The sequence below is a fragment of the Rhea pennata genome, chromosome 5 (assembly GCF_028389875.1).
Source record: "Rhea pennata isolate bPtePen1 chromosome 5, bPtePen1.pri, whole genome shotgun sequence".
Taxonomy (NCBI): domain Eukaryota; kingdom Metazoa; phylum Chordata; class Aves; order Rheiformes; family Rheidae; genus Rhea; species Rhea pennata.
Window position 1 is genome coordinate 61,727,385 of NC_084667.1, and position 20,214 is coordinate 61,747,598.

Here is a 20,214-nt window from a genome sequence, read left to right on the forward strand (position 1 = left end):
GCACTTATTGATGCCATGAAGCTGAGATGAAGAGTGAAAAGTGAGAAAAGCAGAGTAAATACTCACTGCCAAGCAGGTGATAAAAAATAGAGTTTCTTAAATTCTTTATTTATTCACAATGTAATTAATACCTGACATGATTCTGCATCCATTATGCCACTATGGCGAAGTGTTTACAAACAACCGCTAGTATTGTGTCAGAAGTGCACACTAAGCACATAACAGCCTCCCCCATAGTCACAGACCAATATTTCTCTAGCAACCAGGAATTCCCACCGAGGTCCCTAGCAGTGTGCAGGCACTCTATTCCATCTCTTGCTAGAACCATGTCCTTGTACAGATCATGACATTTCTACAGCAGGAACACTTAACAGGACTGAAGGGATTTGGTCATGAGTTTTTCATTTGCCAGGGATTGTTTTATTTGAAATTATTTGGAAAAAAATAAGTAATGTTTCTACACTTACCAGTCATCCCCTGAGGCCAGTTGCAATTCATCGGGATGGAGTTTTGCCACACAGAGTCTGCTGTCAAGCTACAGAACCAGTCTCCTAGACACCATCTTCCCAGCCAGGAATCAGCAGAGCGTCTCCTGCTCCAGCCTTCTTGCTGGTCTTTAATTTCTTGGCCAGGTGAACTTATGGTCTTGGGGAAATTCTCAGTTCATTTTATAGATAGCCATTAAGACTACTTTGTAATATTCCTCCCCAAAAGAAATAAGGTTCTGGATTTTAGGCCAGCTCAACTGACACTTTTTTCTCCTCTCTTAAAAAAAAGTTAGATTTTCTACAAATCTCTTCAAGGAAAATAGACTATTTCAGAAAGCGTTCCATTTTTAAAATCAGTTTTCCCTGAGCAGATTTTGATTGAACATTTTCAGGGATTTCTCTTCAAAAACAAACACTTAAGAACAAAAAAAAAAATCCTCATGATTTCCCAGGAAGCAGTTCTTTACTAAGTTGTGCCTATGAGAATTCAAAGCAATTGTTACTTTCCTCAAATTTTGCCACAAGAAAATAAAGCACTTAGGCCATCACAGGGTCCTGATTACTCACTCTTCCCCAGGTAAATCAGGAACCACATCATAGCCAAGAGACTGTAATTATGTCCAATCAGGAGGTCCTTCACATTTGGGTCAGGCTCTTCGTGTTTTATCAAGAATATCTTTAAATCAACAGCCTGTTGCAGAAGCCAAGGAATGCTATGCTATGAAATGCATGTGGCCCAAGATATCAGGAAATCCACCCAAGCTAGGGGTTTCAGCCAGTGCACCGGTGCACAGTTCCACATTTTGGAATTACTCATGAGGTTGGCTGTGTCAGGGTTAACGAGATGGAGTTTTGAGTCCCCAGCCCTGGGACAGCCATCAAGTACATTAATCAAGGATGTAAAAGCCTCAATGCAGTGGTCACGGCCACTGGATAGGGCTTAGGGCCTTCAGGGTCAGCAGCTTCAGGCGATCTCACCAGCTGCTGGCCCAGCATCATGTGCTGGGGAACGACCTGTCCAATAGACTGCCCCAGAGCCAGTGGTCCTAGGACTCAAAACTCTGTATTTTGAGCCAGACCAGCAGCCTCAGTGGACTGATCTCTGCTGGAGAGCCAAGACTGTGAAAGCCTGAGTGGTGCTGGCTCTAGCCCAGCCACAAATCCTGAGACACAAGCAGCTGCTACCAGCAACACAACTGACAAGATCATCAGTTTCTCTGAGAAGCTGCAGCATCTGGGGAGCATATTTCATTTTGGAAATGCTGTGTATTGATACGCCTGAAACAGACTTTCCGTAGGTTTTCTGGTTCATGTGAAATACTGAGGAAGGCTTGTTTTAATCTGAAAGAAATTAACTAAAAAAAAAAAAAAACAAAAAAAAAAAAAAACATTCTGCCATTCTGCCGCTGTCTTTATTTGCAGTAGTATGTGCCTGAGGTAGAAAAAGATTCAGACAACAATCCTCTAGCATCACTCTGACCCATCCATTTGCAGTACCTCATTATCCTTTCAGCTTTGGCTTCTTGGTGGCCTGCATAGGCTAGATTAGCTCCAGCAAGTGGGATGAAAAGTCACATACTCAGCTTTATATTTCTCTAAAACTAAGGTGACTCATGCACACAGAAAGAATTTTCCCAAGTCATTGCAAGTCAAAGCCAAAAGATAAGTGTTTGAAAGAAGCATTTAACACTCAAAACTGAATCCTGGATTCAAGGTGACCTAGGAATTTATATTAATGCTTTGATCACCTTCATGTCTATGAAATGACATGATTCGATTACCATGTGTTACATCTTCACATTTACTTATACCTCAGAGGGCCTAATTTGTGCCTCTGATGTATTTCTGAACTAATTTCTATGGAAAGATATTTTTAAAATTCCTTTAAGTGTTTTAAGTGTTTAAATTTTATTATTAATTCAACATACTACTTTCGCTCCATTGTTTTTTTTTCTTTTTTTTTACTATTAGATTACAAGAGAGGAAATTTAAGTTGATGAGTCATTAGGAATGCATGACCTCTGCCCATCAGTAAGAAACAGTGTTTCCACTTTTGACCACATTTTGACCACCAAGATAGGTGCATAAATTCCTGCACAGTTTGGTACTTCAGGATGAAAATCCTGGATCTGACAAAGTCAGCAGCAAAATTCTTACCAATTTCAATGGAATAGAAACAAACCTTGAGACTTAAGGCTTCTCTGTTCAGCACATTGGTCCCTCCTGGTATCTGTGCAACACATGGAATTTGTTGATATCTTAATACGAATAAACTGTTCATTGATGTGCTTTATGTATGTCTGCATAGACACTGCAGCTGGATGAACAAGTCATCATTCCAAGATCTTAACACTTTTGTCTGATCACAAAGTACCAGCCAAGGCAGTGATTTTCATCACTTTTATTCTTTTTTTTTTTTTTTAATATATATGCAATTGATCAGTTTAGGAACTCAAGTTGTATTTTATAACTTGCTTACAACTAGTCTGTTTTGTTCATGTCTGCTTGATTCAGGAAAGGACCTGCCCAAGATCTTCAATATTGCTTTAAATAGGGACCTGTGCACAGTGGGTAGACACAATAGCTCTCTAGTCTAGGCTTTATAAGTAAACCTCACTGCTCCCTCATTGCATGTTAGGATAGAAAGGTTGTACTGGAGAAGAGCAGAAACCCATCTCCAACCATGGGCCACAGTGGATGGCAGAGGGTGGAGGGGCACAGAGAGAAAACTTGGTTATTTTACATTCACCACTCCAAGCAGAAGAGATCAGATAAGGCTTAAAAACACGAAACATTTCAAATACCTTTGAAAGAAAGATTATGTTCTTTTTCCCCAGGAGCAGTAGAAATGATACACTGTCATCACTGAGGGACTGTGCATGTTCCCAACTTCATTACTGCTTGTGGCTAGATCCTTACTCTCACTCTTCCCTTTTGCACTCTGCACACTACAAGTGAATTTCAGAAAGGCCACAGCGCCATTTGATGTACAAACACTCTCATGGTTAATTATTTACTCTTTATTTGCTACAAGTTTTGTTCTCTGCAGACATTATACAAGGATAAAGCCTCACTCACTCAGCTGTTCACAAATAAGCCAATAAGCCAGGCTGCAACTGCCTACACTAGCAAATATCAATCACTGAAACTTCAGTTGTTTCAGCTTATTTGGAAGTCCATACACAAATATAGCTGTGCTGTATTTGCCTAATTCCAATATACATTCTTGTGCCTGTATACATTTCCATGTCAAGACACAGTAATTAGATCTATGAAATACAAACAGCTCAATTTTTATGCTATTCTCCCTCTCTCCCCTGCCCAACACTCTTACATTAGTAACTAGAAATAAACACTCAGCAACATGAGAAAAGCAGGGAAGAGAAGGCTTTAGAAATGTTTTGCTGCTTTGTATACAGAGGAGCTGATAGCTACAGAACCCTCTTAGGGAAAACTTATTAAGTGGCTCAATGTACCAAGGTGACCTGACAGACTACTCTTTAATTACTAATACTTGATGTGACATGTCACAGCACAGCCGTGGTGGCACAGTAATACACATCTGGCTCCAGACAGCACCACTCTAAAAGAGCAGTTTTCACAATAACTGATAAGTTCGCTTTGGGAACAGGAGTGTTTATGTTTCTGCCTTTATCCTGGGCAAAAGAGCCACATGCAAGCGAAAAGATTAATACCTACTCAACAACAGTATTCTGCAGGCAAAGCACTGGGTGAGACCAAGACATGTAACACAGTCAAACACTTCTAACAATTGAAATGCTTGGGCTTTCAAAATAGCAGTGTTTGCTTTATGCTTTATAAAGAGCTTCAAAGGAATCAGGATGAATTCCATTCTCTTGATCAGAATTTGGTTATTGCTTTTCCCATGACATGAGGACATGCTGCAGCATAGCAGGCAACTGCTGTTAACACATCCAAAATCCAAGTAGGTGTGCTCATCTGTGTTTGCACATTTGTGTGTATACACATAGACAACAGAATTACTAGAAAACAGCTCTTACTTTTTAAACCAAGTCTGGCTTGTGACCTCCTCTGTGATGAATCAATATGCAAATGCTGTTATAGAAGTTACCTAAGGTACAAGCAAGATCAAAGAAGCATTTGCAATGCTTGACTCCAATTCTTGGCAATTCTTCTGATGGTAGAGGGATTAAAAAAAAAAAAAAAAAAAAAAAAAGTAGGCCATAACAGCTCCAGCATGAAACTCCACTCCTTATAGGTAATGCACCAACCCACACAGACAGAACATTCCTGAAACACTGAAACCAGCTAGACTGACTACTGACTGGCAGGCCTGATAGGGAAATGGAGTCCATCACACTCTAGCTCCAAACCAGGTCAGGTAGCACAAGGATCTGCATTCCAGAGGCAAAAAAAGGTAAGAGGATAGCAGAAGATCAGATGCCAGGGACCATATACCGGTGTGCTGTCAGCAAAAGGGTTAGAAACAAGAAAAGAACACCGAAGGAGAACAGGGAAGGAATTTTGCAACAGGAAAATGTATTCCTCAGATTCTCATAGTGATTGGAAGGATATCATTCAAACTACTTTAGTACCTCTGGAATACAAAAACATGTTACCAGTATTTTAGTTATCTGGTCTCTTTTGCTTTTGCTAGGGCATCTCTCCTTGATATTTAATAGGTCTTGCTTGTCTGTATCTCCAGTGCTTTTGACATCATAAGGCCTGATAACTACACACAAACCATTTCAGGGAAGGATTGCGTTGACAGTTTGCATCCCAACAGATTCCAGACTCTGAAATCCTAGTGAAACTATCCTTTATAGGTCTGCTCTTGTTACAATCTCTGTGGTCCAAAAATATAAGAGAGAGTGATTTGCAGGGAAGAGATGTGTCTTTAGAAAATAAGAAAAAAAATACAGGTGCAGCTGAAGAAAATAGGAAAACAGAAGGCTCTGCAGCTCTTCTTCAGGTCTGAGACAGAATCAAAAACTTCATTTTAAGAAAAAGTGTCCCAAAATTTACTTAGTAGTGGGAATTGCCTAGTTACCCACTGATAAATGCATGCCACTACTCCCAGCTGCATGAATGACAAGCTCGATTAAAAGGCCTAAGATGAGAGGAACTTAGAGCATAAAGCATGACATTAGGCAACTCTCCTTTCATGCTGGAGTAAGAATCAGGCCCACTGTCTTTTATACAAGGTGTCAGGAAATAAGTGTGTGTTGCACCTTTTACATTTCTTCTCTCATTGTTCATATAATAATGAGCAAACCCTGTCACAGGGCCCAGAAGATTACATTTCCCATCTGTTACAGACAGCATAGAGCAATGGTTTTACATTACCATGTAGGGTTCAGGAACAGTGTTCAGAAAAGCCTATTAGGAATGCACACTGACAGACTATTCCAATTAAGCAGCAGAGGAAAGAAGAAAAAATGGAAAAGAGACTGCATTACAAAGTTTGGCTCTGAGTCTTAATTTCCTGGAAAACTAGAATGCTTTAGGCTGGTTCTTCTCCAGGTGAAAATACAGAGCTTTTTGAACAGTAAGGATAGCATCAAAAGTGAGATTGAATACATGGCTATATATTGCCTCATAAGAAATGAAAATCAGGCACTTACATGACTTTGCACAGAAAAGACTAAGATTGCTGACAGGTTTAATTCACCTAAACGAGAAGAACAGGCAACCCTGCTCAGAAAGGACTGAGTTTAGATCGCACCTAGTAAACAGGAAGGGCATGGGACTAGAGCGACAAGCCCAAACTAAATGTGCTGAAAACTACTGCGTAAAATAGCAACAGGATGGATCTGTCACCACTTTGTGAACTACTTTATCTGACACTAGTCTCATGAGAACAGGTGACCTGAAAAGTTTGAACTCTACCATGCAGCCCGCGATATTTATCACCTCATTTAGTTTCTGGTCCACTCTGACACAGACAGCTCTTTGTTCTGATCCTGAAAGGAAATTAGCTAGAAAAAGGCCTTTGGTCACAAGCACTAGCTGGAGATCTAAACTCTCCCTCTTATTCCCTCTTTTGTGTATCTTCCTTCCAAATTCAATGTATTTTTCTTTCTTTTCTTCTACCTTCTGTTTAGAAGATAAGATTTTAAAAAGTCTGGCTTATGTGGCCAATACTAGTGTTTCTCCAAAGCTACCATGCCTAGCAACCAGAGAGGTAGAAAAAAGCAACATCTTTAAAAGTCTAATGATAGTAAAGTTAGTAATCGCTCTGTTGCTGGCTGAAGTGCCAGCCCCAGAGCAGGCCTGCACTTAGCTTCATTTTCCATCCATGTTGCTGCCTGCGCTCAGACTCAAAACCAAAGACACTGAGCCAAGCTGAGGTTACCTACCAGTCAACTGAGTTTCATCTCAGATCCACATCTGAAGGAGAATTTTGGTATTTATTAAGTCATAACCTCTCAGCCTCAGGATCTCTCTGATGTCAGGCACAATCTTGATCTGATTTGTGCTTGCACATAAACAAAATGGACAATAACTAAGTACAAGCTTGATCGAGAGGCAGGCCTACCATTCACTACAAACAAGGGTCTGTAGCACCTGGCAACAGCAATGGAAGTAGCAGTCTCCTCACAGGTTGCTTTTCGCTCTCCCTTTTTGTATGCGTTAGTTTGGATGGAAACAGGATTGGGCTCCCAAAACAAGAGCAACAGCAGTTCTAGCCCACCTCTGCTACCTGTTTCTCCCCCAAAAGGCAATTGTTACCTTCTTTAATGCCATCAAAAAAGATCTGCAAACAAGGAGGTGGATCTTTCTAAGCATTTTTCTGCTGTCATAAGGAAAGGAAACCAGAGGTACTGTTAGAATATCATATTTTGATATTATTCGTATTTTAAATTCTAAATATATATTTTTTTTCATTTTCCTATGCCATTAAGAAAAGGGTAAAGACATTTGAAGAGAGCAGCTCTTTGTGTCGGAACCCAGTGAGGTAAAGTCTTTGCACTAGAAGCTTGTTTTTCATGTAGCTGTTTAATATTGCACAAGTGGTAGAATTCACATTAACACCTTTGAGACTTTGGGTCTTTCCAGTGCTCTAAAATTAATCACACCATGCTCAGATACACTCCAGTGATCCACATCTTCAATTCAAATCATGTGCCCACTAAACAGCTGGTACTTCTAATGCTGTTCCAGTGCTGATCTCCAAACACAAACAGGTACAGTTTCAGGAGTTTCTCTCTGGAAGAGCTTAGTTTGTAAGAATACGTGAAGGCCTTGCCCTCAGGACAATTCAGTACTATGCAGCCCCCGATTCCCTCTTTGCTGCATTGTAAACATGTGCCTTAAAACTAGCACAGTAGGCCATGCAAGCACTGCATGGTAAACTATGGAGCAGAGCCTACTGGCAGAGGAGTGTGTGACCAGGATGCCTTGATGGACAGCAGTTGCATGAAAGCACTAGGGCTTCTTTGCAGTGAGTCTGGATCACACATCAGCATCCCATCTCATTTCTCAGGCATGGGAATGCACAGTGGGGCTCAAAGTTGTGCTGTCACTCCTTCATGATTTGTGCCACAGGCCTTCTGGTGCTGGTGACAGGGTGCAATGCAATGGTGTTAGCTCCTACCTCCCTTCCTTCATGTGACACAGAGAGTCTAAATGTTGAAAAGAGAAGAAGTCACAGCACTTGCAGTGCCTTTCCTAAAGCTGGCTGGTGGTAATCACCTGTGGTGCTTTTGAAGGAAGTTACATGGTCAAAGAAGCTACAGAAGCCACAGAGAAGCTGTGCGGGGAGGCAGTTGTTATTCTGGACACGACTGCTACAGATGAGCAAGCTCTGTGCCGTAGGCCTCTCCTGCCAGTCAATGGAAGGCCCTCGCAAGGATGGCTTGCAGATCCTATGGGAATAAAACTTTAAAACACTATTTGATCATGCACTCCATCTGTATGCAAACCTGTTCTAGGCTTCAAAGCAAGTACTACACATGGCCTGACTACACAATCAAGCTTTGTACACAAAGACCAAGTTAAAAAATAACAGGTCCAAAAAGAATGAAAGAAAGGAGGTCACCTGGCCAAACCATCAGCAGGAGCGAAATGCTCTCAGGAAAACTTATTGTGCACAATGTGTGAACATATGTGACCAAACTGGACCAGTCCCCTGCCATCCTAGAAAGAGAGAGCAGATGTCTCTGAAATCAGATCACCTAAATGCCCTCTATTTTTGGACACTACCTTTTTTCCCTTGCTGCCAGATTTGAAAATTTAATTTGCTAGGATAATATATCCTGCGTGCATGAAGGCTTTCAAAGTTGAACCATTCATCTCTTAGCAACCAGAGAGGCTTGAAGGATCCCTTTTTCCCCCCGCCCCAATACCCCCTGAGACACGTCAAATACTTACATTTCCCAAAATAAAGATATGAGACCAGATACTCCACTCCCTCTTCTCTCCTCTACCGCCCTCTCCAACAGTAGTGTAGAAAGGAGAAATGCACAGAGCAGGTAACAAAAATACACTGTTACCCAGCAAAGGAGGAAAATGCCAAGCAGGCTGTTCTGGCTTTCCATTTAGCAGCACCAACCTCAGAGCAAAAGGTATGCAGATGCTTGGTCTTGTAGGAGAAACGACGAAGCCAGGAGGGGAGGGAGAAGCCACATTATAACCAACATTTGGGTCTGCATTTTCCAAAAGGTTCTCGCTACATCATGATCTTAGGCTTCCCCCACCCAAACGCAACACAGTGGCCGTGTTCAGGGAAGTTAAACACAGGGGTCCTGGTTTACAGTAGCTGTCCCTCAGGAGACACAGTTCAAGGCTGGGAGGGAGAGCACTCTTGGAAGCACCCGCAGAGACCACAGGGGCACTGGGCAGCCTGAGGTGAGAGTTACTTCTGGCAGAGACCTCTCCTCTCCGCACTGCGGCGTCAGGAAGCAGCGAGGGGCAGGCGCACTGAGATGGGGGACAAGTGGGGAGCCGCGGGTGATCCTAGCACGAGCAGAGCCTTTGCCAACAGGTGCCAACAGTCCCGCAGAGTGCAAACACAGCGGCAGAGCCAGGCGCTGGTAACAGAGTTCACCAACAGCCCCAGGAAAGCCAAGGGATCAGCCAGGTCCGGGGCCCAACCGAGGAGTCCAGTCAGGAGCGAAGGAGACGCAGCCAGGCGCAGCACTAGATATGGGTCTACAACATGTGTCCCAAGTGCATCCAGGAGACAAGGCCAAAGGCAGGCCTGGAGACCAGCTTCAGTGCATAGCTGGGGTCCATCCAGAAGATAGGCTACAGGTGCCAAGGCCCATCCAGGAGGCAGGGCTGGAGGCAGGTTTACCTGCAGTATAGCTCAGGCAGGGACTGAAGGCTGAGCTGAAAGGGGACTCACGGGCATGGGCAGGGTGGGGGCCCTGGTGAAGCTCATCGAGGCCATTAAAGCCCATCAGTGCCCTCAGGGCCCTGATGATGTGTTCCGTAGGAGTGAAATGAAGGATGTCCCCTGCCCCTCGCAGCTGTGCCGGGTAACACCCTGCAGGTGTTTCCTCACCCACCCCTTCACAGATCCCAAGGGCAGCCGAGGCAGCGGCCCACAGGGCCGCAGCCTGCTCCAGGCCCACCTCGCCATATGGTTGCCTGGCAACCCCAGTCTGCCTGGCAACTGGCCAACTCCCTGCCCAAGGTGGAGGGGCTCCATCGCTCATATGGCCATGGGGTGCCAGCTCCCGCCCCAGGTCCTCCTCCACCACATCCACGCCAACACGCCAGTCCCGCCAACACGATCTAAGGGCGCCTCTGCGCAGGCCCCCTGTGGGTATTTTAAAGCCGTCAGCAGGGACACGGTGACGTGATGGACCGTGCATCGCTGGAGGCCCGAGGTGGGATGCGGGCGGGCTGCCAGCAGTAACTGGCTTAACAGCGGTCACGTTTTCGTGTTTTCCCAGGGCAACGGTCGCCTGCTTCACGCAAAGCACGTGTCTGGTACAGCAACGCTGCCTCTGCGTGGAGAGGCACAGCTGGAGCCTCCACAGTGACGCTGTTCAGGCCAGTCGAGGAGCAGCGGTCCCAAGGCACGTCCGTGCTGCTCAGGGGAACGGCGTGCGAAGGCCCTTCTCTGCCGAGGACGCAGCACTGAAGCAGCAGCTCGCTGATCTCTCCCTTCTTTTAAACTTAAAAATCACCGTGAAGCCGCAGACTAGCATACGGTACGTCTGACACTACAAAAGCAGTTAAACTTGTCGGCGTAATTTCAAGAGCACTGCAGAGATCTCTAGTGTAAACAACAGGAAGGTAGAACCTGAGGTGGCTGAGCCAAGTCTGGGACGAGCCAGGATTCGACATTCAATGGCAGAAAATGGAGACGTTTCCTCCTGTACCTCACCCTCAATTGTGCTTTTAAGAATCCAAGAATGAAAGGATCAAGGAGGTCACATTTTTGGCTGGGTTCCCAGCTCTAACTCAAGTGTAGCACTGTCCGTTGCACAGATATTTCACAGAGCAAAATATGCTTGAAATAATTTGCACTATAATTAGAAACCTTGCCTGCAATTTTAATTGAAAAAATAACTCATCACTAATAAAGGAAATCTATTAAATCCTCACCATTATGTCAAGTTGTTTATTATGCAGTATTTACAAGTTTCCATTCAATCTTTAGATGGTTTAACAGGGATGAAAATATGTGATACAGAAATCTAAATGCATCTATGCCCTTCTTCACAGACAGACAAGCATAATGCAATGCAACCAACCTAAGCAACCAAACCTGAACTAACATCTTCTCATAATAAAGAAATGGAAAACTGCAAAGCATTCAGTTGCACACATATAGGAAGGCTAATGCATTCTTAGAGACTTCTGCCGGAAAGCAATGGGAAAGTCATTAGGATTTTTTTTATTTGAATTTAGGAGAGAAGTAATTTGATGGTACTAGTGGAAACAAGATCTCCTTTGCAAAAGGTATATCTCCTGCAAACTCTATATACAGATGTGAGTGCACATATTTGCTGATATCATATGGCTTGGGAAACAGGGTGTGAAAAGAGGCAAGGCCAGAACTCGTAAGTGCTTTAAAAACCCAATAATGTCAAGTGATCTGGTCATCTACACTCAGCCAGCAGGCAGAATGCAGAGTAAGCATAATAGGATCATAATGACTCAAGCCAGTGAGCAATTGCACTGCTAAATTCTGAACAAGCTGAAAATGGACAGGGCAGTCCCAGCAAGAACCCTACAGAGAGAGACAGATTCAGCCTAATGCATCTTTCTGCTTTTAACAGTATGTGTTATCCCTACAAGGTCATCTCAGGCCTCAAGGAGCAGTTAATGGAAGCAGCAGTCTCAAAGAGCTCTTCTCATTTCTCAGTCCTTCTTTTATGGCTCGGAAGCAGCACATGGATCATCACCACATTTTCAAAAAACAGTTCTCCAGTTTTGGAGTGCTGCTGCAAATGAGCAGTATCCCAGATGCCTTTGCAAGGCTGGTGCTTCTATTGAATGCAAGTTGGGGATGAGGAATTTGGAGTAAAGTTCTAGAGCCGCTTTTGCACCAAGTTCTTGTGCTTAATCCCTCACTCCATGGTCTACTCTGAGCTGCAGCTGTATATATGGGAAAGACCACCTCATGGACTTGGAGAAGGGCAGTAGAAAACCTTGCGCATGCCTAAAGAATTGCTGTGAACCTGAATAGGTTATATTTTAGATTTTGAAAAATAGAACAGAATATAAAATTCAGTGAGAGCAAACAGGATATGTCTCTTCTATTGCAACCTGTACAACAGTAGGACATAAAATGACTGACCTTCCAGGCAGTGTGGCCCATCAGAAATTTAAAGGTAAAAGTCTCAATTGCTATCCTATCCTTTTTTTAAAATATTTTTGTCTCTATTTAAAATGATGCTATTGCAAGTTTATTATCACGTACACTAGCTTGCTGATGAGTTATTGGTTGGGACTTGTAATTAATTATTTGCAAAACTCAGTATCAGCAATGAAAGGGATGGCATTGTTTTGAGGTTATTTTTATTATTTCTTCAGTGGAACACAGCCCACCAAGTCTATTTAGTTTGCATAAACCTTGTAATCTTTTCTAACAAATCACATACAGAAATATTTCCCAGTGTCTGCTGAACATGGTGATAGTAAATACATGTAGACACAGCATGTAATTTAGAGAATATTTTTGTTTTATTTACAACATGGAAGTGAACAGGATGGTCTGTTTGCAGTTGCCATGGAAATTGCTGGCATTAGCTCACTTCTTTCCAAAGAGGAAGCAAAGAGCTTTTCACTTTCTGCTATTTAACCTCTTTTAATATTAAAATCCTATATACTGCATTAGTACAAATCTCTCCTCTTTGGAAGGTCAAGGGTATTCCAGAACCATCAGTGCTAAAAAGAAATTAGCTATTTTGAGTACTGTGCATATGTTTTGTGAACATGATATTTCATGAAACAGATTGAGCTCATCTGCTTAGAAGCTTTTTTTTTTTCTTTCTTTTTTGATATTTAGGAGAAGTCTCCAGATTGTGAAAGCGACAGAAACTATGGAAAAAGATGGCTAAACAAGTTTATGCAAAGCACCTGCATATAGTTTTAACTGACTTCTCCATACCACAATGCTGCTTTCTGGTGTAATCCCAAGGGTTGGAGAGTCTCACCAATGACAAATAACTGTATTACACCAACATCCCTCTTCACTATTAAAGTCTGGCCAACAAAAGCAACAAAAAACCCTCCCCTCTTGCAGAAGTATGATCTTGAAAAGAGAAGGGACTCCATGAAGCTTGCAGATATTTCACTTCTACCCTTGCAGCTAATAGTAGGTAGAAAGTTCCCAGTTAAAGTAAGGTAACAGCATAAAACCACTTTTAGATATGACAGCAAAGTCCAGCTTCAGTAAACCTCACAGAATCGCAGAATTGTTGAGGTTGGAAGAAACCTCTGGAGATCATCTAGTCCAAGTAGAATCACTCAAAGCACGTTGCACAGGATCATGTCCAGGCAGGTTTTGAATACTTGCATGAATAGATTCCACAACCTCTCTGGGCAACCTGTTCCAGTGCTCTCTTATCTTCACAGTATCTCTTATCCATCTCATGTTCAGATGGAACTTCTAGTATTTCAGTTTGTGTCTGTTGCCTCTCATCTTGTTGCTGGGCACCACTGAAAAGAGTCTGGCTCCATCCTCTGTGCATCCTCCTTTCAGTAGCCCTTCGCTGGACTCACTGCAGTAGCTCTGTGTCTCTCTCGTACTGGGGAGCCCAGAACTCCCAGACTTCTTTTGGCAGCTCCTTTACAGCCCCGCTCACAAGCCAGCTCTGCCATTCATAGAATCATAGAATTCCTCTCCCCTTAACCCCAGTGTAAGCCTAGAAAATGGCTGAGCCACCAAAAAGCAACACCATACATGATGAAGATGAAAAAGCAACCAGATCAGAAATATTTTGCCACTCTGACTTCTGCATTCTACCAGGATCTCCACAATCAGGAAGGAAGAATACTGAATCTAACAGAGCCTCTGTCTGAGTGCTGTCAAAGATGATTGTCTTTTGGAGCCAGTGAGGCACAAGAGAGAAGGGTCCACCCTGTCTCAGTCACCAGTGTGTTACAGAGATATCAAAGGTTAGAAAGCCTAAAGTATCCACTTTTGACAATTTATTTATGATCACTGTTTAGAAAAAAAAAAAACATTCAAACTAGAAGATATCTTTTAAGGAAAGATATTAAAATTTCTGGTGATGGAAAATCCACCAACCACCTAACAGACTGGAAGAGAGCTTAATCCCTCCATTTGGAGGAGATTGGCTAAATGAGCTTATCTGGAGCAAGATGGAAGTAGGTCAGCTTGAGGAAGGTGAGGAGGAGGATTTCTTGCCTACACATCCAGGGAGGAACATTCTCCTACTCTTCCTCTTAGCTAATATGCCCTAAATGTCAAGAATGTAAAATTTTACAATTGTAAAGAAAAAAGAAATCAGACAAGAATATTGACAACTTTCTTACTAAAACATACTTTCCTTTTTCAAACCAATCACAGAAGCTGAAAATAATTTTAAATATAGAAAAGAGGAATGTCTAAATTCTAAGAAGTAATAATCTTCCACTTACTTTGTTTTTTATTAGATTGTACAGAATATCACATTTCAACTGTCCACCACACCTTTCTCCTATAAAGTCCTCTCCTACTCATTTTTCAATTGGCATTTTGTAGTCTTCCGCAGCCTACCAGTTTTTGTGGTAACACAACATAGCATATGGCATGTGATGGTTCCTGATCTACACACAGTAGATGTCTACTAAAGCAGAATGTTTACAAGTTTAGTTTTGTAGTACGGAAACTGCTGCGTTTCACCACAGAAGATCTCGTTCTGTCCCTAACATTAGGAATCTCCTACATCCCATTTTGTAAAAATCCAGGAGCTATCAGACAGCAGGACAGGGCAGCCAGGACCTTACAGCCAATACAGACATAGCTGATATCAATTCAGATTTTTACTGTTAGGTGAGGAAATTAAAAAGAGAAGGAAAGATAGGCTGGAATCATGCCACCCTTTTTAGAGGTGAGCTGCAAATAATCTGTCAGTAATTAAAGTAACATGAGGTTAGGTGCCACGTGCCCTTCCTGTCATCGTTGTGTGGGGCAGTCAGCACATACTCACGCTTTCATCTCACTTTTACACAGAAAGCACACACACATAGGTGTGTGGATATAAAATGCAGTTCATCTTTAACGAGGAACTTTTGAAGTCAATATATTGCTTAACTGGCAAATAACACAGCACTTTGGACAGAGGTGAATTGTGGAGATCATCTCTCTATTACAAGAATCTGGCAGCAGCATTCAGCACCAGTTGGAAATTGTACAGGGCCTTATCTGGCCAAGCTGTGAGGAGGGAGTCGCAGTAATCTAATCTTGATGTGAGAAATGCACAGGTAACCAATTCAAGGTCAGGACAGCTACAGACTATAGATATTTGTTAAAAGATAAGAGAGCCTCTGAAATAACTTTCAGAATCTTGATTTGCTGAGGTAGACAAATTAAAAAAAAAAAAAAAAAGTTTTCCAGTGAGGGAAAGTGCAGGTAGCAGCAATGGACAGTGAGCATTTCACCTCAGACAGAGCTGCCTTTCAGCACTGTTTCAGTTTGTGATCCATCTGCATCATTTGTAAGGAACAGTAATAGGCTGCCAGTATTTTAATAAGAAGCTGCCACAAAATTCCCTCTCAGCTGTGATAAATCTACAGGCTCCAGGGAAGGGTTGTTTGTGGAAGGAGTAGGCAAGAAATTAGAAATCTATCCATTTTTCTTCTCTTTCCCACTGAAACGTGCACTTCAGCAAATCAGAAGCAAGGAAGGAGATGAAGCAGTGCTCCACCCACACTCTGTGCTAGCAAGCCATGAGCTTTCTCCAGAAGCTATTTCGATTCATCAGCACACACTGTGCCTGCGTTAATGAGTCCTGTCTCTCAGCAGGGCTCACTCGGTTTCAAGGCTTTTGAATGGAAGTGAGTTGACGCCTGTCCAGAACTAGCGTGCATCCATGTACCCAAGTGTGTTGGCAACAACCAAAAGACTGAAACAGGATTATAGATCCAGGTGTTGAGGAGGTCAAGGCTGTGCGGACAGGCGGAAGGAGGAAGGGTAAGCAGAGTGCCGATGAGAAAGGCGGAGTTCACATTTCAGGGCACTAATCATTTACTGGCATGCTCTGCATTATCACTGTTTATCTGTTTTCATCCCTGTGTAGGAACCCCACATCCCAGACTACGCAAACACACAACTGAAGAGTAGTCGCTTGCTCCGAGTATACAGTGTAGTTACGTATCAGATACTTAGGGCCGAGGAAGGAGATCAAACCAGTAGCAGTGTTCTAGATAAACTCAAGAATAATACAGTTAATTTAGCCCAAGATGATGTAAAAAGCAGGGTCCTTGGCTTACTAACTGAATATGAATACTTAGAGTTTGTAAAACAGGCAAGACTGTCCTGAGTAGTGTTGAAAGTCACAACAATCTATGCTAAGACAGACAAGGGCTGAAGGGAGGAAGTCAAAGGACCCATCCAAACCCAGAAATCCAGAGTAGAATATGAAAGGATTTCTTGGCAGCTAGCTAAATTAAGCAAGACAAGATGGGCCTGAAATAGACAATTAGCTAATACTTTGCTATTGCTACTTATTGCTCATTCATTGTCCCTAGTTCCAATATATTATCACTATGTGCTATTATAATTGAACTTCTTCAATCATCAGATGCATGCTAATATTTTACTACTGAGGGACAATCAACTGTTATAATGACAGTGCATAACCCTACAAAATGCAGTGCTGATCAAACACACCAGCTGACACACAGCAGTTAGCTAATGGCTTCTTTCTTCTGCTTTCTTTCTTTCTTTTTTTTTTTTTTTTTTTTTTTAATAGCTGTTGGCATTTCCAGCTTACTTCTGAAATGTTCAGTAAAAATGCAGGTATATGGGACAAGTTAGTATTTCCTTTTTTTCGTGAAAGTTATCCAAGATGTGTTTGTCTTAACCAAATCATCCTATTTGCCTGCCTTTCAGTTGTTAATCTAATACAAGGAGTAAAGTCATTCCAGTTCTTTGAATTCTTTTATCGTGGTCAATCGAATTTCTATAGAGGATGTTTTTGCCCTTTAGTCATAATAACAAAACATATTTGTTGGCTTCAATACAGGGATTCTAAACAGATATCTATCCTTGTTTGATTTCAAATCAACAGCAGCAGCAAATAAGGACTTCTACACATTCTTATAGCTAAAATAGTTTAAAACAGATTTATTTCAATCTGTAGTTCTTATGGCTTTGTAAATACTGATAGAAGACTACCTTGAACAGCCATAGATCTCCAGTGCAAAAGCCAGAAGGACCACCGAATGCATATCCCTAACGAAAAAGGAAAGAAAGCAGTATCTAGAGAGACATAAAAACTGTGTTAACCTAATCCTCTCCTTCAATCCCAGCTGACACCTCAGAAAATACTGAGGAGATGGGGCTACTTTTTTTGGAAATGATAGAAAGAGACAATTATACATTTTTGCATGCTACTGCTGCAAGTGAAAGAGGGGGAAATTTGCAGAATAAAAGAACAGAAGCATTGCATTCACCTCACTACCATTACTTCTTTGTGAAAACATGGAGAAAAGGCTGATAGAAAAGGCCAATAGCATACTATCCAAGCGCTACAACTGTTTTGGGGAAGGTATCACTTTTTCCATTTCCTATTCTACAATTGCAGCTCTCCATGTACTTCTCGCAATAGGTAATGATGCTTTATTAGATTTCCAGAAATTCTCTTTCCATTCTATGGTCAATTCTTTTCTATAACTTCTATTTTTCCCTTATTTCTCCTCTTCCATTTAATTTGCAATTGCCTTTTTACCCCATCCAAAGCTCCTGCCAGTCAACTATCATATAGGTGATTTGAACTGAGGCAGTGCTAAGAACTTTAATGATAGACCAGGGACCCTGCTGAGTATACTATGAACACAGGAAGAAAGAGTCCTTTGCTACAGAGGGGCTTGCAGTCCCAACCCCTTCAGTCTGTAATGTTTTATCCCTATTCAACAGTACGCAGTCGAGTATCACTAACGGCTGCACTGTCCCTCCGTGCACACACACACACAGTCCTCAAGAGATCTGCATGGTAGGGGATACTTCCAGCCAAAGACTGTATGCCTCAAAGTCTTCATTCAGTAGCTTTTTCATTCCTTCTTTTCATATTATATATTCAGGCTCTTGGGGCTCATTGCTGGAGGCTGTCTGACAGGCTGGCTTCTCCGGTGAAACAACCCACTCTCTGAAGTCTAGCATCACTACCTTCACTTAAACGGGGGCTGCTTTAATAACGGCTTCATTGTTCTCTTTGGCATCGCTTTACACACAGCACCTAGCACAGAGAGTCTATGCCTCAGGCTTGCTTCCTGGCAGCACATTGGCCAAATTCATCATCATTAAACAAATTCTGCGCTCCCCTGGACTCAGAGCTCAGCTCCAGAGCTTTGAGCATGAATAGCACAATTCTGGGCTCTATCCAACTCCAGCCAAGAGCTGAATGCATAGGACTTTTGTTTGTCAAGCTGAGCTGCCTCACTACGGCTACTTCAACGTCACACTGGAAGAAAAACACACCACAGAAACTGACTGTGTGGGTAGAGACATTGGTGCTGAAGGCTCCTTGCATTTAGTCATGCACGTACAGATAGCAATTTGAACATACGGATAAGAAGTGATGGAAAGTCTCTGTGCAAAGACCAAAGTGAAAATGCCATTGGATATCATTATACCAACAGGAAGCTTATCAGTCCTGAGGTATGACAGGAGAGATAGAGACCAAAGGTGATAGGACCTAATGGCTTCGGAGACTGCAAACCTGCAAGGAAAACTCCAGGAGCTGTGTATCTTTTTTCAGGCGCTAACATTAAACTACAGTGACCACAAAGATAAATATATGTGCCACACAGGATCCAAATTAAATAGAGTCAGGAAAGGCACAATGAATACAGAGAAATAATCAAAAAGCTTTGCTATCAACAGACCAGGGACAACACTGGATGCTTCTTAATGGGAATTATTATATCAAAATAAAAAGGAAGCAAGCTTTTGATTTCCCTTAGTTTTCAGGAAATGCTGAAATTCTGGTGAAATTCTGGAAGGATTAGTACTCCCTTTCATATCTTTTCCCTCTGAATAAACCAGGGTTTATCCATTATCTTTCCACAGGACCTCATCATATCAAGACAAGTAGGTGGTGAAAACTTTGAAATGCAGTAGCATTTTTGAAGGAAAGTCACCAGAATTCTCAGACTCACTGCTCCCTATCCACAGAAATTGTCATAAAGTACAAGTCAAGGGAGATTATTACTTTGTGAAAGTTTATAATTAGTAGTAACAGCCAGCTATACCAATAACTCACTTTTGGGAAAGAACAGATCACCCAACATTAATGAGCTTGAGAAAGAAAGCATAGAAAAATACTTTCCAAAGGAAAAGATAGACTAACAGTCTTACATTCAAACATATATTATTAGACTTTGAATAAAGTGCTAATTATTGTAAAATGGATACATTTTAGAAGCAACTTTTGCTCACACTTGTATTGAAGTTGTATTCAGAAATGATGGAGCAGCCAAAAAAAGGTTGTTTTGTATTTTGAAAAATCAATGAATTAGGACCTAAATCTATAACCAATAAATGAGTTGAAGCCTTTCCAAAGTTTTAAGTATGTCTGAGAGCAACTTTGGTTGCTAACTAACAGACTCAGGATGACTTGACTTTCCTAGTAGAACCTTAGGCCAACCAAGATCAAGATTTCACCCCCCGAGCACACTAAACCCAGCAGAGCAACCCAACAGCTTACTAGAGCAATGAAATATTCTGATGGAAAATGAATCTTTCAGCAGGCCTCTAGTTAACAGATCCCCAGAAGCCCACAAGCCTCTCACAGAACAGGGAAAAATACCTGATCCAGCTCAGCTAGCTATGATTAAAAAATTCCAGATGAAAATGAGATTTAACTATCAAGAGGAGGCCGAAGTAGAAAAAGAAATATGTAGCTCCACCCAGAACTGATCATAACTTAAGATTTCCCTGCTGTAGGGAATTCAAATATTTCACAGATATTATTCCGAGTATGAATGAAAACTTGAAGTCTCAAAGTGTCCTGTAGGAGGAAAAAGATTTTCATTATTTTTTCTGAAATCATTTTTTTTCCTTTTTTATTTTCCCTCCAAATGAGCTGCAGAAGTTGGCAACCAAGTAGCCACA